Below are 18,576 nucleotides of genomic sequence, written 5' to 3' on the forward strand. Positions count from 1 at the left end.
GGACAGGAACACGCAAAACACAGTACTGATATGGCTGTCACTAAAGGCCAGCTAAAAATGTAATTTCAATCAGGCGCCGATTGGTAAAACTTAAAAAGTTAACTATTAGAATTTAATGAATCGTTTAATAGTTAAATTATTCGCCTGTTTTTTGACGTTCACCAAAAGCTAGTATTACTAAGCAACAAAAAGCTTCTCTTTACCTCAAAAGCCCTATGTTGTAAAGTTATTGATCAGCTTTCCTGAAACACCTGATATATGCGAGGCATTTGGCGCAAAAAGAAAAAAAGAAAAGATGGATAGCGTGTACAGGTACTGTCGGGGGCACAAGTAACAGACCCCCCCCCCCTCTCTCCCACTACCTACCCGTGCCATTCCGTGTAGGGGCGCCACATGAAGGGCGATCAAGTCTGAATTTTGTGACTGCAGAAACTACATAGTTCCCGAGAAAGCGGCGCCAATTACATTCTGGCACTCACACTCGGACTAGGGGTGTGACTTGGTTCCTGCAGCTATTCACGTACTGAGCCTGCCGGTGGCTAGCGTGAATGTTGAGAAATCTTTTTCGAAGCTACGACTGGTGAACAAAAACCAACGGGCGCGGCCTAACGAAGATAACGTAGAGAAGTGCTTGTTCATTTATTACAATAAGACCAAGTGATTCTGACGTGAAGGCGATAAGTTAGAAATGCATGGTTCCAATTTCAATAAGCTTGTCTAGTATACTTATTTATTTATTTTTACCCTCAGGGCCGTACAGGGATTGAAGACGGGGGTGGGCAGAAAGAAATGTACAGAAAACAGTGAAAAACGGGTACAGAGGGCAGAACACATGTCTAGAACGACCGAATTGAGTGTTCCGCAGCTCCCAAAGGCGCTGCGACCAGGAAGACAAGAAATGACGATGAAATTCTATGAATTTAACTGCATATGCTTACATTCAGAGCATTTTTAACCAAATGTTCTTGTTAAATATTGCGTTTTCAGCCCGAAACACGTCCACAACGCGTTCTAGACATGTGTTTTGCCCTCTGTACATATATGATTGATCCTATAAATACAATGTTATGTGTCTCTCATCTGTTCGGTTCCCGAATTTGTTTTTTAAGCTATTTGGCATATCGAAAAAAAACTGTAATTAATAAACTGTCCCTTACCCGTTTATTAATTGCAATCGCTTTTTTTTCTCACGTTTGCGCACGTTTTACGCGTGCGTTAAATGCAAGTATGTTAAGCAAACATGCAAAAGAAAAGCCAAAATGAACTCTACGTGACTTTTGGCCGTGCACGGATTCCACTTATTTGAGCGAAAAGAAAACCATAATTCTTCGGCAGAGAATTTCCGAAAAAAAGAAAGAAACCAACCGAAAATTTTGCTCTGAAATAAACACCGAAAAAAGTCCGCCGAATCTCCAAAAAAATAGGAACTGGGCGCCTTAGGAAAAACGCTAAGGCGCCCGTGTGCTGTGCGATGTCAGTGCACGTTAAAGAACCCCAGGTTGTCGAAATTATTCCGGAGCCCTCCACTACGGCACCTCTTTCTTCCTTTCTTCTTTCACTCCCTCCTTTATCCCTTCCCTTGCGGCGCGGTTCAGGTGTCCAACGATATACGAGACAGATACTGCGCCATTTCCTTCCCCAAAAACCAATTATTATAAACTCTAACACCTACTCTATACACTCGCAAATATATTAACGCAGCTGGATTTACGTTCTGCATCGTGCACCTATAATCACTAAGACGAACAACCTGGCAAAGAAAAAAAAGGGACAGGCGTTACCGTGGATGGAAAGTTGGTGCAGCCGATGGTTCGAGCAGAAGGCGACTCTCACTGAGCGGTCTGGGCTCGCTGGCAAGTTGCTCTGTACGCGCGTGTTACTAAACCTCTGAATAAGCGAGACTGAGAAATGGCGGGTGGGCGTACGGTCGTGCGATCGGATAAGAAATGGCCCCATAGCGCAGCAACTATCTACATGATCTGGCTGCTCGTTAGAGCACCGAGCAAGATATTGCAGCTGATTTAATTACCGCTTGATTAAGTGAGCGCGCATTCTTATCGGGAGTTGAAGTATTTTTTTTAGATGTTAATGACGTAAGCCCTTGTCAGTATGCAAGGCTTATCGGAGCTCGATATACACAAAAACAGTAAAGGTGCCAGGGGAATGAGGGCCCGACCGATAATCTGTTGTTGCCGGGAAACTTACTCGGTCCGTAATTCCCCCCCGGATGAACAGTGTTAAAGACACACAGAGACAGACTCACGGCAATCGTAGAAACAAAAGAGGTCTATCTGCTCACATGTCGTCGTCTGCGGCTGTCCAAAGGCGCAGTGTCAACACAAGTGCCGGGTCAAGAGTCGAGTGGTGCGGGGACAGTTCGGCCTCCCTAAATTAGGGTCCCTGAAACGGTCGGCATCGAGAAAAGCAAAATTCTCATTGATATTCAACCACATTATCCTCCCGCAAATATTTTTCCATCTAGCTTATATAGAACCACGTGGGGTTAAAAACTCATCATCTTCCTGTTATGTCTCAGCTTATAGACCAGAGGTAGCCCCTCGGAGGCTACCTCTGGTCTTTCGGCCTCTCGGAGTACAGAGGGGGGGAGAGTGGAAGGCGCGGGCGCTGTCACCACTGACGTCATGAAGGCAAATATCGTCGCAAGGCTGGAATCCCGCAAAAGACCTGCGCAAGTTTTTAAAAATTATTTGTGAATCATCGGCTCACTTTTGAGGACTTCTGCGCTCCGTGATATTTACCATACATAATGCACGCATTTTATACCCAAAACAGGTTCATAGGCTTCTATAGGCCCTGCAACAGTGTTCAATAAACCTGCGGTTTCGTAAAGGAGGCCGCTTCACGAGTATCCTACAGGAAAAATTTTTATTGCGTTTCGCAGAAGCTGAATTATCGATAGTCAAAATTTCAGTTTCAGAAACTTGGCGCCTTTTCCTCACTTTTTGCACGGAGAAAGGTCAGCGCTGCTCCGGCGGCTGATGACGCGCGCGGGGCTTCCGGACGCGACGTCTGGAGGCGACCACGGAAGCTGCGCGACTTTTGAAAGAGCCGAGCAAAAAGCCGATTTTTAAACCGACTTACGCACACAGCCGACTCGGAGGAGAGCGAAAGTTTCAAAAAGTGCCTCAAAGGGCTCGTAAACTTTTGGGTGCGGTTCTGGGTTCTCTTCTGCATGTAGATGTGTATTATTTGGCTCAGTTGCTCTTGACGACACATTGTAGTGATTAAGCGAGTTTATACACAATGTTCGTAAGGCGTCTCAAGGCCCCTGTAAGCAAACCCTATAACCGGTTCTCCCAGACACCGCGGGGAATCAAGGAGTCTCAGTGGTGGAGGAGGGGGGAGGGGGTGGCTAATTGAATACGCGTGAGACGTGGGCGTACATCTATACGCATCTCGCCCTCAAACGTACGACCCGGGGGTCCGCCGACAGCCGGATGGCAATGCCTGAGGCCAGGTCGGTGTCGAAGCCCGACTCGTCGGCAACTGCATCGGTGAACACCACTGACTCGGAGATTCGAAGGGCACCGGTCCTTGGCGCAGCGGTCAGCGTCGCTCATGCCGATTTCTCGGCCTGAGGTGGAGACGGCTGACTTCCGCAGCCTGGTTAGGTAGGAGAGCAGCAGAGGCGGTCGGGAGGGGTTGCTCCTTTAGGTCCTCCGACAGCGGCCTTATCACGAGTGTCGCAGGGCGGCTGTGGTCTTCTCAATAGGCAGGACAGGAACACTGATTCGGAGTCCTCGACCCGCGACAGGGATCTCCTGGCTGCAGGCGCTTCTGCCCCGAGTATCAGTTGCCCGTGTAGCCTGTTTCTCTTGATGACGCTGGCCCTTGCCGATGACAAGCCAAAAACCTCGACAAAGTGTCTCCTTGAACCAAGAGCCTGGTGCATGTTGCCCTCTCTGTTACCGCCCGGTTGGTCTCCCCTTTTGCGACCTATAGATTGATGCGGCTTCTGGCGGCGAGCAGTGCAGCCGCCCCTTCGAGATGACTGCTGCAAACTCATATCAGAATGAATTCTGAAAGCAGCAAATACGTTAGACGACGAAGTGCACTACCTTGTCATCAGGCGCCGTTTGTGAACAGTGTCGTTACGTTTACGCATTTCTGATGCAGCTCACGCACATTATACCCTGATTAGATTATCGAATACTTCAGAACGTGTACAGTACCGTACAGTCCGCTTTGTCGCCAGTGACTGTATACGATTTCCGGCAATAAAGGAAACTTTTGGTTGGGAACTACTCAGAAGTGTCTGCGCAGTAAAGTAGAAATGCTTTACCGCATCTATTTCAGCAAAACCGGGATTGATAAAGCTCTCGGTGCATGAAATCAGATGTCCAACTACCGCTTACCAGAACTCTTTCTTTTCTCGTATCATATCTGCGTGGAACAAACTACCAGAAAACGTGGTCGACTGCATATCTGTGGAAGCGTTTCATTCATTTCAGCTTAAGTTGATTTTATCATAACATCGTCTCACCCAATGTACGTGAGTGTGTGCGTAAGAATTGCTAGTACCATTACGAGAATAGCCGGTGACGTGTGTGTGTATTCGCAGATGGTACAAAAAATCCCAGCGATGTCAATAAATATAAGGTGATGCCATCAAGCGGCCGGACGACGCACACAGCAAGCTAAGCACAGCCACTTCAGAAAAACGCTGCACCTGTCGTTCGATACTCACCACTGGCCGGCCCCCATGTGACGCCAGTTTTCCCTAGTACATTCGTACTAAAGTTGCGAAAACCGTTTGTCGCACAGCATTCCGGGCGGTATCATACTATTTCTCATTCGTTTAGCTTACATGTGCTTGTCAAGTTAGAGGCTATAGCTTGCCACAGGGATTCAAACCGAAGACATATGTTCCTTAAATTGTATGCCTTCCCAGATTCTTTATCCCTTAAGGCGCGGTTGAGGTGTCCACCAAGGTGTGAGACAGATACTGCGCCATTTCTTTTCCTGAAAACCCAGTTTTCATATAAAAATTGTGATGCAACCACTGACCGTACAACGCTCCGGGTGATATCAAACGCGTGCATGTGTGGGTGGGCGTCAATGCACAAGGGAAAGTAATGCTTTCGCATTTCCACACGTAAGCAGTCTTAAGTGTATCTGCCGAATTTTATTGCTTTGTTCATTCCCCCCCCCCCCCAGTTATGCCTTCGTGGCGCTGCAGGTATCTTTCAATAATAAAAAAGAACATCTCCGTGCTGCTTTGTTGTCACGACTAGTATGCTCTACCTGTTTCAGTTACAACCTTTGTCCGTAAAGTTCCGAGTCTGAGTCTTCTAAAAATGCGTTTAACATTGAAATCATTTGTGCAGCACCCCTTCGAAATAATCTCCCTTGCAGTCTATACACAGCTTCCAACGCTTCTTGGGGTCTTAGAAAGAGTTGGAAAACGGTTCTTTTGGCAGGGCTGTCAGCTCCTTTGTCGAGGCGTCTTGAATGGCCTCCACGCTCCCCATCCAGCGACCTTTTAGGGCTCTCTTCACACGAGGAAGCAAAGAGTATGGTGGAGCTGCCATAAAAAAAACGTAAACCAATAAGCTCCTGCCTGTACCACTAAAGTATCACAGGCTTAACCCAATCATAATATAAATGAAAAGGCCCGAAGGCAATGTTGTGCTTTTGCCACCCGTAGGTGGGAAAATAAAAAAATGGGGTAATGCTACTAAGCGACCCACAGCCGGGGGAGCGGGCCCGGGGAGACTCCCCTGATCTCCCCTGGGACGTAGCGGAGGGGGTGGGACATAGGTTGTGGGAATGGGACTGCGGGAAGGGTTATGGGTAATGTGATGGGAATGGGGACAGCGAGATATTGACCCTCATTTTATCATCGCTCGACTCCTGTCTGGCCAGGACAGGGAGGGCGTCGATGTTGTCCAATGGTGCGGCTCCACTCACGGGATGCCCGACCACCCAACGACGCAATAGCTCCGACTCGGAGACAGGGAATCCTAACCCGGGGCAGCTGCCTCGGGCTCCTCCACGACTTTCAGGGGTCCGGTTCGGACTTGCGTAACGCTGCCCAGCTACTAACCGTCAAGTGTTTTTCGCGGCTTTTCAGACTCCGGAAGTATGTGTGGTGGATCCAGCCAATGGAATTAGACTCCCGGGGACCCACCTGTGCTTCCAACCAACCAACCTTGCACTTATTTCCTCCCCTGGCTTGCTCCACACCTACTGAGGAGGGAGTGTTCAGGGCCGGGCTGACCGGGCCACAAACCAAGAACCTGGCCGAGGGTGAGATAACCCGGGCCTACTCCACCGCTACTCCACAACATCGACGGTTTTCGCATCGGTCGTACTAAGGTGCCCCTTACCTCGGCGTCCCGCGCTCTAGCCTCACGGCCCCCGCGGTCAGCCATCCCTGGCTGCTTCCCCGAGGACATCGCTCCCAAGGAGCCCTTCTGCTGGAAACCCCCGTGCGGACCTGGCCTCTCCGTGGCCAGAAACCGACGCGCCAGCCGGTAGCCACGCACACCCCGCGTGCAGAGGCCTTTTGATTTCTGAGCACTTTTTGAGCCCAATTCCCGTGAGTCCAACCTGATTAGAAAACAAGCCTGCCTCCGCACAGGCATCGGATCTCACGTGCGCGACTGGCCCACTCAGTCGCTTGGGAGTCGCTGCCACTCCCATGGGGTTTTGCATCCCCAGAGGACGGGCCCCGGGCCAGCCCATCCCCACCGCTGGCGTTGCACCGGAACAAAGCCTAGTAGCCGAAACTACACCGGCCCGTATCCGGCGGCAGGGGGGCCACGGGCAGGCCGCACAGTCGGATTTCCCCCCCCCCCCCACACGAGGAAACAGGAAAAAATCGCATGAGGAGAGGTTAGGCGAGTATGGCGGATCGGGGAAGTACAGTAATGCTGTGCTTGGCGAGAAATTTTGTCACGCTGAGAGCAGTGTGCGGCCTTGCGTTATCGTGGAGAAGGATCCATTGTCCAGATGAGCATAAGTCAGGGCGACGGCGTCGCAGTGCATCACACATGTTTTGAAGCACGCAGATGTAAAACTCCTGATTCACCGTCTGCCCTTGTGGGACGGACTTGTGGTGTATGACACCTTTGGCATCGAAAAAAACTATGAACATCGTCTTTGTTTTGGTCTTCTGTCGCCGCACTTTTCTCGACGCCGGAGAGCTTCTGGACCGCCATTCGGCGCTCTGCCTCTTTGTTTGAGGATCGTATTGAAAACACCATGTTTAGTCTTCAGCAATGATGCTGTCGACGAATTCAGCATCCTTCTCTGCCTCGGAGAGCAAATCAGCGCTCACTGATGCCCGCGTGCCCTTCTGGTCGTGTGTGAGGGAGTGCGGCACAAGTCGAACATTCAGCTTTCGTTTCCCCAAGTGCTCATGCAAAAGCAAAATTTCGCATGTTGTCTTACTAATGTGGAGAGCATCTGATAGCACGCGAACTGTAATGGTGTGGTCTTGCTGTACGATTTCCCTGATCTGAGCCACGTTGTTTTCATTCCGTGAGGTTGAAGGGCGCCCATACCTTGTGTCGTCTTCACCAACGTTCTCCCCGAAACGAACTTCTTGTGCCGCTCGAAAACTCCTGCCCGCGATAATGTCTCGTTGCCGTAAGCGTTACGAAGGACCTCATACGTCTGTGTGGCTGTCTTGCCAAGCTACACGCTGTTGCAAAAGGGTTGCAAGCCCCAAGGGTAGCGTTGGCCTGGCGGCCTGGCGCACAGCTGGAAACATCCGAAGGTCCCGGCAAAGGATGAGTCGACTGGCAACAGAACAACTTGTTTATTCTGGCATCGCAAAAGAGCAGCCGGTCAGGGCGACCACGTTACTCGAAGGAAGAAATCGAAGTCCCTTTGGCGTCCGGGGCAGCTGCTTTTTATAGCCTCGGAGTCGAGGGCAAGAAGGAACGGCTTGGGATGAGGCGCCCGATACGGCGACGCTTGGACATGTTCAGACGTGACGTGCGCGTCCGCCGGGCCGGCGCCGGTCAGACCTCCTCGCCTCCCAGTTGGGGAGCTCCTCTCCCCGGCTGCCGCGCTTTGACAAGCGTGGGCACCAACATGCACACACACACACACGCACACACGACTACACGTGGCATTGAAACCTGCCTGGACGCGCTTGGCGGGAGGCGTTACGGCAGCACTGAACGGGCCCAAAATGACCGCCACTTTGAACGAAGCCCCGGCGTCCGTTGCATCCGCGCCGGCTATACTGCGCGTCGTAGGCGAAACTTAACAGACCGCCCCGCCGGGAGAAGGAGATCCCGATGGTCAGGGGACTGCATCCGCTGTCCAGAGGGATGTCGCTCGATGATGCTCGTAACCGAAACCGGTCGTCCCTCGACGTTGCTTGAGCGCAGCGCACAGAGAAGGCCTCGTTCTCAGGTTCAGGATCACACAGGACACTGCAAAGTCACTTCGGGAGAGTTGCCATTTTTGTGCTCGTTCCCAGCAAGCGTTAGAACTACGCCGAAACGCAACCGCTCAGTCAGCAAGCACGAGACAACCCTCACTAAGCTCTGCCAGGCTCTTTCCCCTTTTATACTACTGCCTAGTTCCTTACAGTAGTCAAGCAGCACTCAGAACGCGTCCACAAATTGGAAAATTGCACTAGAAAGCACATCATCACTTTGAAGCACTAACAAAACCAATATGTTAAAAATCCTGCCTCAGGAAGAAAACATCAGTAACAAACAACTTTGAGGCGGATTCCTACGTTAGGGGCTTCGACTTAAGCCATCGGCGTTACCGTTGAGACTCCCCTTTTTGTAACGCACCTCAAAGGAATATTGTTGCAAAGCGAGGCTCCAGCGCAGGAGGCGGCCATTTTTGGGAGAGATGGTCTGCAGCCATTGGAGAGGGCAGTGATCCGTCTCAATGATAAACCTCGAGCCGGCTAGGTAGCATGACAATTTCTGAACGGCCCACACGAGACACGCACACTCTTTCTCGGTGGCGCTGTACGCCTGCTCACGACAGGTCAGCTTACGACTAGCATAAAGGACGGGGTGTTCCACATCTCCATTTTCCTGTTGGCACAGTACAACGCCCATGCCTCGCTCACTAGCATCGCACTGAACAACGAACCCTTTTGTGTAGTCTGGCGATCGTAGCACAGGCTGGCTTGTTAGGGCGCTCTTTAGGGCGCTAAAAGCTCTTTCCTTTTCACGAGGAAGTCTCGCATGTAAGGCTCGAGAAGCTTCATGTTCTCGTCAGTGCTGCATAATGACAAAAACACAACTTTTGTTTTTGTTTCTGGACACTGCGCCGAAAAGTGACCCGGCTTCTGGCACGTATAACACACGCGCGCTTGCCTCGTCTCGAACCGCTTTCTGCGTTCGGCTTCAGCTGCCGCCGTCTCCTTACGTTCGGTCGGACTGCTTTCACTCGCATCCGCACTACGTGTGTCCCCCCTTGCTCTCATGGGTGTGAACTTCGGCCTCTCAGACTTGGAGCCAAATTCACCCTTTTGACCGTCCTTAGCTCCGCGAGCCCGACGCGTCACAAACTCCTCGGCTAGCTCGGCGGCTTTAGCCACTGTACTAACGTCTGGCCTATCCAAGACCCAGTACCGCACGTTCTCAGGTAACCGACTATAAAACTGTTCTAGCCCGAAACACTGCAGAATTTTCTCGTGGTCACCAAACGCTTTCTCTTCTTTGAGCCACTCCTGCATGTTTGACATAAGCCTGTAGGCAAACTCTGTATATGGCTCACTTCGGCCTTTTTCATTTTCCCGAAACTTCCGACGGAACGCCTCCGCTGACAGCCTGTACTTTTTTAGCAGACTCGATTTCACTTGGTCGAAATCCTCTGCCTCCTCTCTCTTCAAGCGAACGACTACGTCGGCCGCCTCGCCGGGTAACAAAGTGAGCAAGCGCTGTGGCCACGTTTCCCGAGAGAACCCCTGCTTCTCGCACGTTCGCTCAAAGTTAACCAGGAACAAACCAATGTCCTCTCCAAGCTTAAACGGCCGCATCAGGTCAGTCATTTTGAACGATACTCGTTCTCCTGCACCGTGTGCCTGACTTCCATTACGAGCGCGTTCCATCTCTACCTCGAGACGCTTCATTTCCAAAGCGTGTTGACGGTCGCGCTCTTCTTTCTCTTTATCTTTTTGCTCTTTACGTTCGCGCTCGTCTTTCTCTTTTTGCTCTTTACGTTCGCGCTCGTCTTTCTCTTTTTGCTCTTTACGTTCGCGCTCGTCTTTCTCTTTTTGCTCCCTCTCCTCAATGGTCTCAAGGCATTCCGACAGCTCGTCATCCTCAGCCTCCAACTCAAGAATAGCCCTTAGCAGTTCTGGTTTTCTGAGTTTGTCTGAGACATCCAGAGCCAACTCTCTTGCAAGCTCCAGCAATTTCGGTTTGCGCAACGACTTCAAATCCATGGCTGCTCCGAATGCTGCTTTCTCTACTGCCTACTATTGTCTTGCCGCAAACTAACCCGGCAGCAACGACAACACAATTACCAGCTCTGTTTCTGACACTAACAAAAGCCTGGCAAAACTAAGAATAAGAAAGTCCCGCACTCACCAAACCTCGCAGCCAAGAATTCAGCGCAGTCGTTCCGCTGCAGGCAACCAGTCATCACACAGGGCGCGTTGCACTGCTCCCGGATGGTCGTTGAGCTGCTCAGCATACAGTTGACCGCATATCTTCGCTGCTGGCCTCCGTTGTCGCGATCTCACCGCTGGCAACCAGTTGTTGCAAAAGGGTTGCAAGCCCCAAGGGTAGCGTTGGCCTGGCGGCCTGGCGCACAGCTGGAAACATCCGAAGGTCCCGGCAAAGGATGAGTCGACTGGCAACAGAACAACTTGTTTATTCTGGCATCGCAAAAGAGCAGCCGGTCAGGGCGACCACGTTACTCGAAGGAAGAAATCGAAGTCCCTTTGGCGTCCGGGGCAGCTGCTTTTTATAGCCTCGGAGTCGAGGGCAAGAAGGAACGGCTTGGGATGAGGCGCCCGATACGGCGACGCTTGGACATGTTCAGACGTGACGTGCGCGTCCGCCGGGCCGGCGCCGGTCAGACCTCCTCGCCTCCCAGTTGGGGAGCTCCTCTCCCCGGCTGCCGCGCTTTGACAAGCGTGGGCACCAACATGCACACACACACACACACGCACACACGACGACACGTGGCATTGAAACCTGCCTGGACGCGCTTGGCGGGAGGCGTTACGGCAGCACTGAACGGGCCCAAAATGACCGCCACTTTGAACGAAGCCCCGGCGTCCGTTGCATCCGCGCCGGCTATACCGCGCGTCGTAGGCGAAACTTAACAACGCAGAGTTTTATGTTTACACGCTGTCCGAGGTGGACGTCCACCTCTCCACATTCACTCACAGCAGAATGCGCAGACGACTAGTGACAACGTATTTTTCTACATGTATTGCCATCAAGCGGCTGCCACAGTAATTAAAATAAATAGCTCAGATCAACCCGAAAAGGTGGCGCTACACATACGCACCAACATTTGTTTTGGGGAATCATTTCTAGAGAATAAAATAAATCAGTCTCGAAACTTTACGGACAAAGGTAGTATGTTCCTCTGAGCGTGGTAGGGACTCGTTCTCCGTTCGCAGATTTGAGGCGCCCAGCAGTAGTCCTATCCTTCACGCACAGGCAAAGGATTTATAAGCCGTGACGCACAGGCGAAGGACAAAGTATCGATATCAGATTTCAGCACAATTGGAAGACATTTTTAAATGGCGAAAATGCAGTTTAAAAGGACAGGCATAAGTGTGAAAAACATTACGTTGGAAGAGCATATGACCCATACATGACACACGAAAACAGTCATTTTATTGTTGTTCTAAATGCCCGACCATGAGAAATTCTTTCTCACTCATGTGACCCTCCAGATACAGGCTGTCATTTCGCTCACGACAAAAAACGAGCCTCTTTGTCATGACGGAGCCTAAAAAATGACTGCTGCTTCCGTTCCTTCTCCCACAGTCGGACTGCAGTGCAGACACAACCTGTGGGCAGTTTCTACGGCTTGTTGGTTGCCTGGATAATTCTTTTCATTCCATAATGCGAACTTGGCTTGCAATTTTTATGCAACTTGCAAGTCGCCCATAAGGTTGCACGCGATAAGTTAAATCGGTCATTGCTACAGTCATGTTGCAAATAATGTTACAAATAATGTACTTTTCTTCAACAAGTAGTACTAATTTCTTGGCCCGACTTGCATCTCTTACTATCGCACTACAACTGTCAACACTCGATGTGCTGATACTGGGTCTATAGCGCAGTTTGGAACTAATTACAAACTATAGCCCTTGGCTCATGGTCTTCCGTTTTTTTCTTATCAAATATAAATACACTGCAAGTTTTAGTTCAAAGCAGCTGAGAATTTATTTGTGCTGATGGCATATGTATCCTTGCCCGTGTTGTTACCTCAATTATTATTCAAATCTTTGCAAATTCTTCTGAGATTGCTGAATTGTTCTTTGAATCTGATTTTTCATAAACATTTTGTGTGCTTCTTTTTGTTGTGTATTACTGATGTATGCCTTAAAGTATTGATTTCTGCTTCAGTATTATTGACGAATTCTATTATTTGGTTGTGTCTGCTGTTGTTATGCAATGCAGTGATTTTCTGGGCAGTCGTCAAGCTGTTTGTAGAGCTATTGGCCAAGGTTACCATCCAGTACTTGGAAAATGTGATTTGATATGATTGAATTTGATGTACAAAGGCGAGCGGACAGTGTTTCGGCTGATACGGTTGTAAAGGTGTGGGAAGTGGGAAGACGACATTAGTGTTTGGCCAAAGCCACAAAAGACATACGAGGACAAAGCTAGCTATCACGGCAGCAATGCGTCTCACGCTTCCGGCAAAACTCCGAACAACACTTACAGAGGGTTCCGTCTCGATACTGGGCAATATCGACCTTCCTAGTAACATCAAGGAGACGCTGCAAAAGGGACCGATGTTTTGCTTCGAACCTTCAGCAGGACGTTCTGAACTACTAGCCATGGTACGCCATGTGGGGGCGTTTGCCTTTCTACAGGACAAGGAACGGGCTGTCAACGACTCTGTGGGCTGCTTACTGCGAAACGTAAGTCGTTTCACTTCACGGAAGGCCCCAGTGAAGAGACTTGTGATTTTCCTGAGCGCCATCGACCTTTCAATAATGGAAGCGGACAAGGAGGGCGGCTTCGTTGTCCTGCCACAGAGAATGTTTGCTGAAAAAGCCCGGGAAGCTGTCTTGAAGAACTTTCATCCGATTGAATTCCAAGGGAAGATACAGCGAAAGCATGCTACCAGGCTCCTTAAGAAAATGAACCTTAGTTCTGTCGCGCTTTCGGTCTCAAAAGCCGAGAGGGACTCTTTGGAGATGTTTTTCACCGGAAAAACACGCAAGATGGATTGCCCAGTTCGCGCTATTATTTCGGAGAGAGGTAGCTGGCAACACATTGTGGGATCCTTTCTAAAACCACACCTGGAATAACTTGCAGGCGGTGATCCTTACTTCATCCCCAGCTCGAAGGACCTGGTAAAAGTCCTGGAAGACGGAATTCCGTTAACTTCTACGGCCTTTTCCATCGACGTAGAAGATTTGTTTTACTCCGTGCCTCATGGTGGTTTATTCAAAGCAATCAGAGACAGTATTGACAAACATGGTGAAGTTGACTTCCAGAATACTGCTGGCATTAGCACAGAGCAGTTTCTAGAAATTTTGCAGTTTTATCTTAACTCTACCGCTAGCTTTCATAACGGGCAATTTTATGTTCAAAAGTCAGGAATTTGTATCGGTTCTTCTGTAGCTCCTGTTTTGTGCGACATATTTTTTGGCTTCCTTTGACAGGCGCCTGAAACTAGAGCTTTCAAAGCATCCGGTGTTCCATGTGTTCCGTTATGTTGACGACTATCTTGTGATATTAGATTACAATACTAATGTTGACCTTGACAACACGGTTGCTAGCATTCTCGCCACCTCCTCTGAGGGGCAAGGACTCCATTTTACTCATGAAGTAACAAGGGACAACCGCATTCAGTATGTAGATTTAAAATTGCATTTTTCTGATGTTCATGTCTGCTGGGCTTACAGTCCCCGGTCCAACAAAAGCCTCCTACCTTATAAAAGTGCTCTTTCGACGTTAGTAAAGCGTAGCATTATCATGTCGTGTTGTTTGTCTGCCCTTCATAAGTCATGTGTTCACTCTCTTTCATCTAGTTTCCATAATCAAGTCAAGCGACTTGAATCCACGGGCTACCCTCAGGAAGTAATTCGCAGCTCATGCGAGTGACTTCTTCAGAGGATGAAAAAAGCAATAAGGAAAGATCCAAGTGCAGACAGGACCCCTCCCTTCGTCATGCCATATTTTCACTGCCTTTCTCACAGCATCAAGAAGGTGGCAGGCAAATATGGAATAAAAGTAGTGTTTTCAGCGCCTTGTAAGTTCAAAAAAGTTTGTCCCATGCTCTCGGAAGGTAAAAAAGAAACAAGATCGGAACGCAGGTCTTGCAAGAAGAATCATCAGACCAAGTTCACCAGGTGTGCCTCCGAGGTTATCTACCAGATACCTCTATCTTGCGGGCGGGTTTACATCGGCCAAACTGGCCGGTGCTTCAATGAGCGAGCCCTGGAACATAGACAATTGATGCACACCGGCACAGGCAGCAATCTGCCATTACACTACAAAAACTGTGACAGACGCAACTGCGTTCCCTTCCTAGACAAAACTGCTTTCCTCTCCTACGCACGCAGCAAAACTGAAAGGGAGGTTATCGAAGCTTTCCTGATAGCCAAAAGGGGTGACGCATGCGTCAGCTCACCCTCGCTGTCGCTGTCGACACCAGAGCTAGAGTTTTTAGACGGGCACGTTGGTGTTCACATCGGATCTGATTAACCTGTAAGTTTCTGCTGATGTTTCTATCGTTGAACCCTATGGTGATAGTGTTTTTCTTATTTTTTCTTATTTTCTCTGGCCTTATTAACGATGTGTTTTTCACAAATAAAATTCAGTTGGAAGTCTGCGCTTTGTCTGTCGATTTGTGTGCCTCTCGTCCCGTCTTGTTCGCGCAGTTTATACCCTTTCTGTTCAGCAACACCCAGCAGCCTTCACTAGCTGACGTGCAACTGTTTCGAAAGATTCCCCGATATAAAAATGTAGCAACGCGCGCTTGGCAACGCGTTTATGCTACAGCAAGTTCACAACTACACGGAATTGTGGTACGCTCCGCGCTCGATATGCGGACGTGAAAATGCTCGAGGTCTCGTTGGTGGCAAGTAATCAGCTTCACTGTGAGCGAAGGCCTGAGAGGTCACATTTAGTGACTGCAGTGTCGCGCTTGGACCGCGAGGAGGTGACAACCACTCAGCACAACAGCAGCCGTAACGCAAATGCTTTGAGCCGCCGCGGTGGCTCAGTGGTTATGGCGCTCGGCTGCTGACCCGAAAGACGCGGGTTCGATCCCGGCCGCGGCGGTCAGATTTCGATGGAGGCGAAATTCTAGAGGCCCGTGTACTGTGCGATGTCAGTGCACGTTAAAGAACCCCAGGTGGTCGAAATTCCCGGAGCCCTTCACTACGGCGTTCCTCATAGCCTGAGTCGCTTTGGGACGTTAAGCCTTCACAAATCACAAATCTCGCAAATGCTTTGTTCCGAATATGGTCCACGAAAGCCGCACTTCTCGGAGCGAAGTTCCACAGTAGCACCAAGACGGCGTAAGCGTTGTCCGCTAGCACGGCTGTGCACTGCATGATCTGCGGTAGCGGAATGTAGGAGCGCAAGTCGTCCTTCCTTTGCGCTCCTGATTCGGCCTCGATCGCTTATGCATGCTACTGATGGCCGCACACCTTATGAGCCATGCGGTCTCGCTACACACGCAGGCGCTACAGCCAGCAACTGACAGCACGCCGTCACGGCTTCGGTGGTGGAACCTTTTCTTTCTAGATAAGCTATCTAGTGCTGGCGGGCGTGTTGTGTTCGCTCGTTCGCAAAGGGTGCATGGCGAAGGGGTGCAAACAGGGGCAGTGCGTCCTCGTGCAGTTCGGGGCCGTGAAGCTCGCAAACGATCTCATAGCACACCCTTAACTCTCTGTCACACGTATTGCAATCAACCACACAGCACGTACTTCCTCTCCCTTTCCGCACATTCGTGGAGAGAACACATTCGGCAGCCACCCGCGATATTTCTGGTCCTGTGTCGTTGGATTCACGCCGGCTCCGTGTTCACGCCGGGAGGTTCGCAATGGCGCCGAGTTGCGAGTGCGCCGGTGGCGCCATATGGTCTCAAACGGAAGAACTGCGGGCTGTAAACGGTCAATAAATTGACGCAAATCTCTCAACCGCGTGGTGTAATACGCTTTCCGAGGCGACAAGGTCCGTTACTTTTCTCTCGATCTCAGTTTTTGCAGTTGGACAGATCGCCGCTCTAACAGCTGACCACCCAACCGGGAGAAGGCTCGCACGCATTGCGAGTCCGATGAGCAACCCGCACGTTATCGCACAAGGATGCATGCAACTGGATAGTGCGAGGTCATTTATCGCCCATAAGGGGACCCGCCAACAGCTGCTGATAGCGCGTCTGTTCTCCCGTCAACCCCCATCGGGCAGCGCGAGGTCGTCAGCTAGCTCCTTCTTGTTTTATGGATTTTTGTCAGGGCTTCGCGAGCGCCGTCGTAATGGGTTTAGCGTGAAATAAACGCGATAAGTTCAAGCAGGAACGGCGGCCAGGAGGCCGCCTTCTTGCAGGTTCTTGCCGACACGCGGTCCCGAGTCTATGGAGCAACGCGGAACTCTGTCGAGATTTCGAGGGCCTTCGAGCCCAAGGTTGCCCAAGGCTGCTAGCGTTGCTTCCAGCGGCGCCAACGCGCACTTTCGCGCACAAAGCAGGAACAAACATTATTCTCCTAAACTCTAATGCAAGCTGTAAAATATTAGTCTACAAAATGAAAAACTGCATCAGTCTGGTTTTGAGCGCATTAAATTTATACCCTCCGTCGCAAAAGACGGAAACGCCCAACGTTTATAGATATACTTGTAGATACGTTTGGAAACGCCAGCGATATCACTGTTTCCAGAGCGTTAAAAAACTGCGACAGAAAACGCAACTGTCCTTTATTAACAACTAAAAAGCTCCTATGACGCCAAAAGAGTCTATTTCAACATTTAGTTTAGATTTATAAAACATTTTGGTTATTTGCGTCGTGTCCTTATTCTCCTCTAGCTGTCCCGCTTAAGCGCTGTTTTTATCAGCAGGATCACGCACCAGCCAGGCCGACTTCTCTCCTTGTTAAACTGGCCGATTTGGTGAAAATTTTTGATTTCAGGAATTATTTTCTTTCTTAGCCCTGGGGTGTTTTGTTTCGTCACGAAAAATTATGCTTAATATTCAGTAGAAATTTATAAAGTACGCTTTCGAAATACGTGGTCGTCGAAAATTGTGAGGTTATTTCTTTGAGGCTTTCTTTGAGTTCAGGGCCGCATTTCTTTGACCAAAGCGCAAGCGAAGAGGCCAAAAACGAGGAAGTAAACGTTAAGGTTCGTTTTCTGACCTTTCACATTTTTTGCGATTGGCATCACTCACACCTTCGTAATTTTGTAACGCATGAAAATAGAATAATTCTATTTGTCGCAAACGATTCCTGAGACGTTGAGGAGTGTACATTATCTCTCGATTTTTTTCCTACACGTGCAGTATTATGTTCGTTATTTTTGTAAGAAACGTTTTCACGTAACTATGCATGCATAAGTACATGACCATCTAAAAAAGAAGTAATAGCGTCATATGCAGAACAGGGCTTTGTGAACATGCTGGCATAAAAAATTTGCGCACTTTCTACTCAATTATTTAAGACCTTGAGGTGACTTGACGAGGGTGTTAATTATAATTACCCAAGAACTGCACCAGGTATAGCTAAAAATAAAAGGCATTACAGAAACTAGCGTAGCAATTTCATATTTGCACCAAATTTAGTTTCATATCGCGTGCATAAATAACGAAAACACTTTTCATTGCCGCGCCCCCTCTGAATATCGACACTTCTGTTAGCAGCACTCCTGCGGCCGCTTCTTTCCAAACAACCTTCGCGGTCATGGACTGCATCATGAAACATGACGCATGCATGATGCAATGAAAAAGCATGTGGCTTTTAGCACACTTAAGGTACGCTATTCTAAGCACGCCAACGTGACCGCGCAAGAACTTGCCAGACTTCTTTCTACTCGAATCAAATAATTACGTCTGACATATTAATAAACACTTTCTAGCAAATATCAAATGCCATAAAACATGCCATTAAGACATGCTGTGCTATTAACAAAAGAACGCATTCCTTGGGGGCGAGTGAACCTGCCGGTGGGGGCCCCGTGCACACCGGCTCAAGGTCCTAAATGCGTGCGCAGCTACATACGTGCTTTTTTTCCTTGCGCAGTTATAAGCGCGCTATGCTGATGTTCAGGTAAATGAACGCAGTAACTTACATGCTATTAAGTACATTGAGTGGCAGTGCCGATCGACTCCCAGACTTCGTGCTTTAGTACCGCGGCCCATTCCCCGTTAGCCAGTTTACTAATGCGGTATTTATCGCGAGAAGCCTATCAGGGCTAATTTAAATTTCCT

Source organism: Amblyomma americanum, chromosome 1 (assembly GCF_052857255.1).
Source record: "Amblyomma americanum isolate KBUSLIRL-KWMA chromosome 1, ASM5285725v1, whole genome shotgun sequence".
Lineage (NCBI taxonomy): Eukaryota > Metazoa > Arthropoda > Arachnida > Ixodida > Ixodidae > Amblyomma > Amblyomma americanum.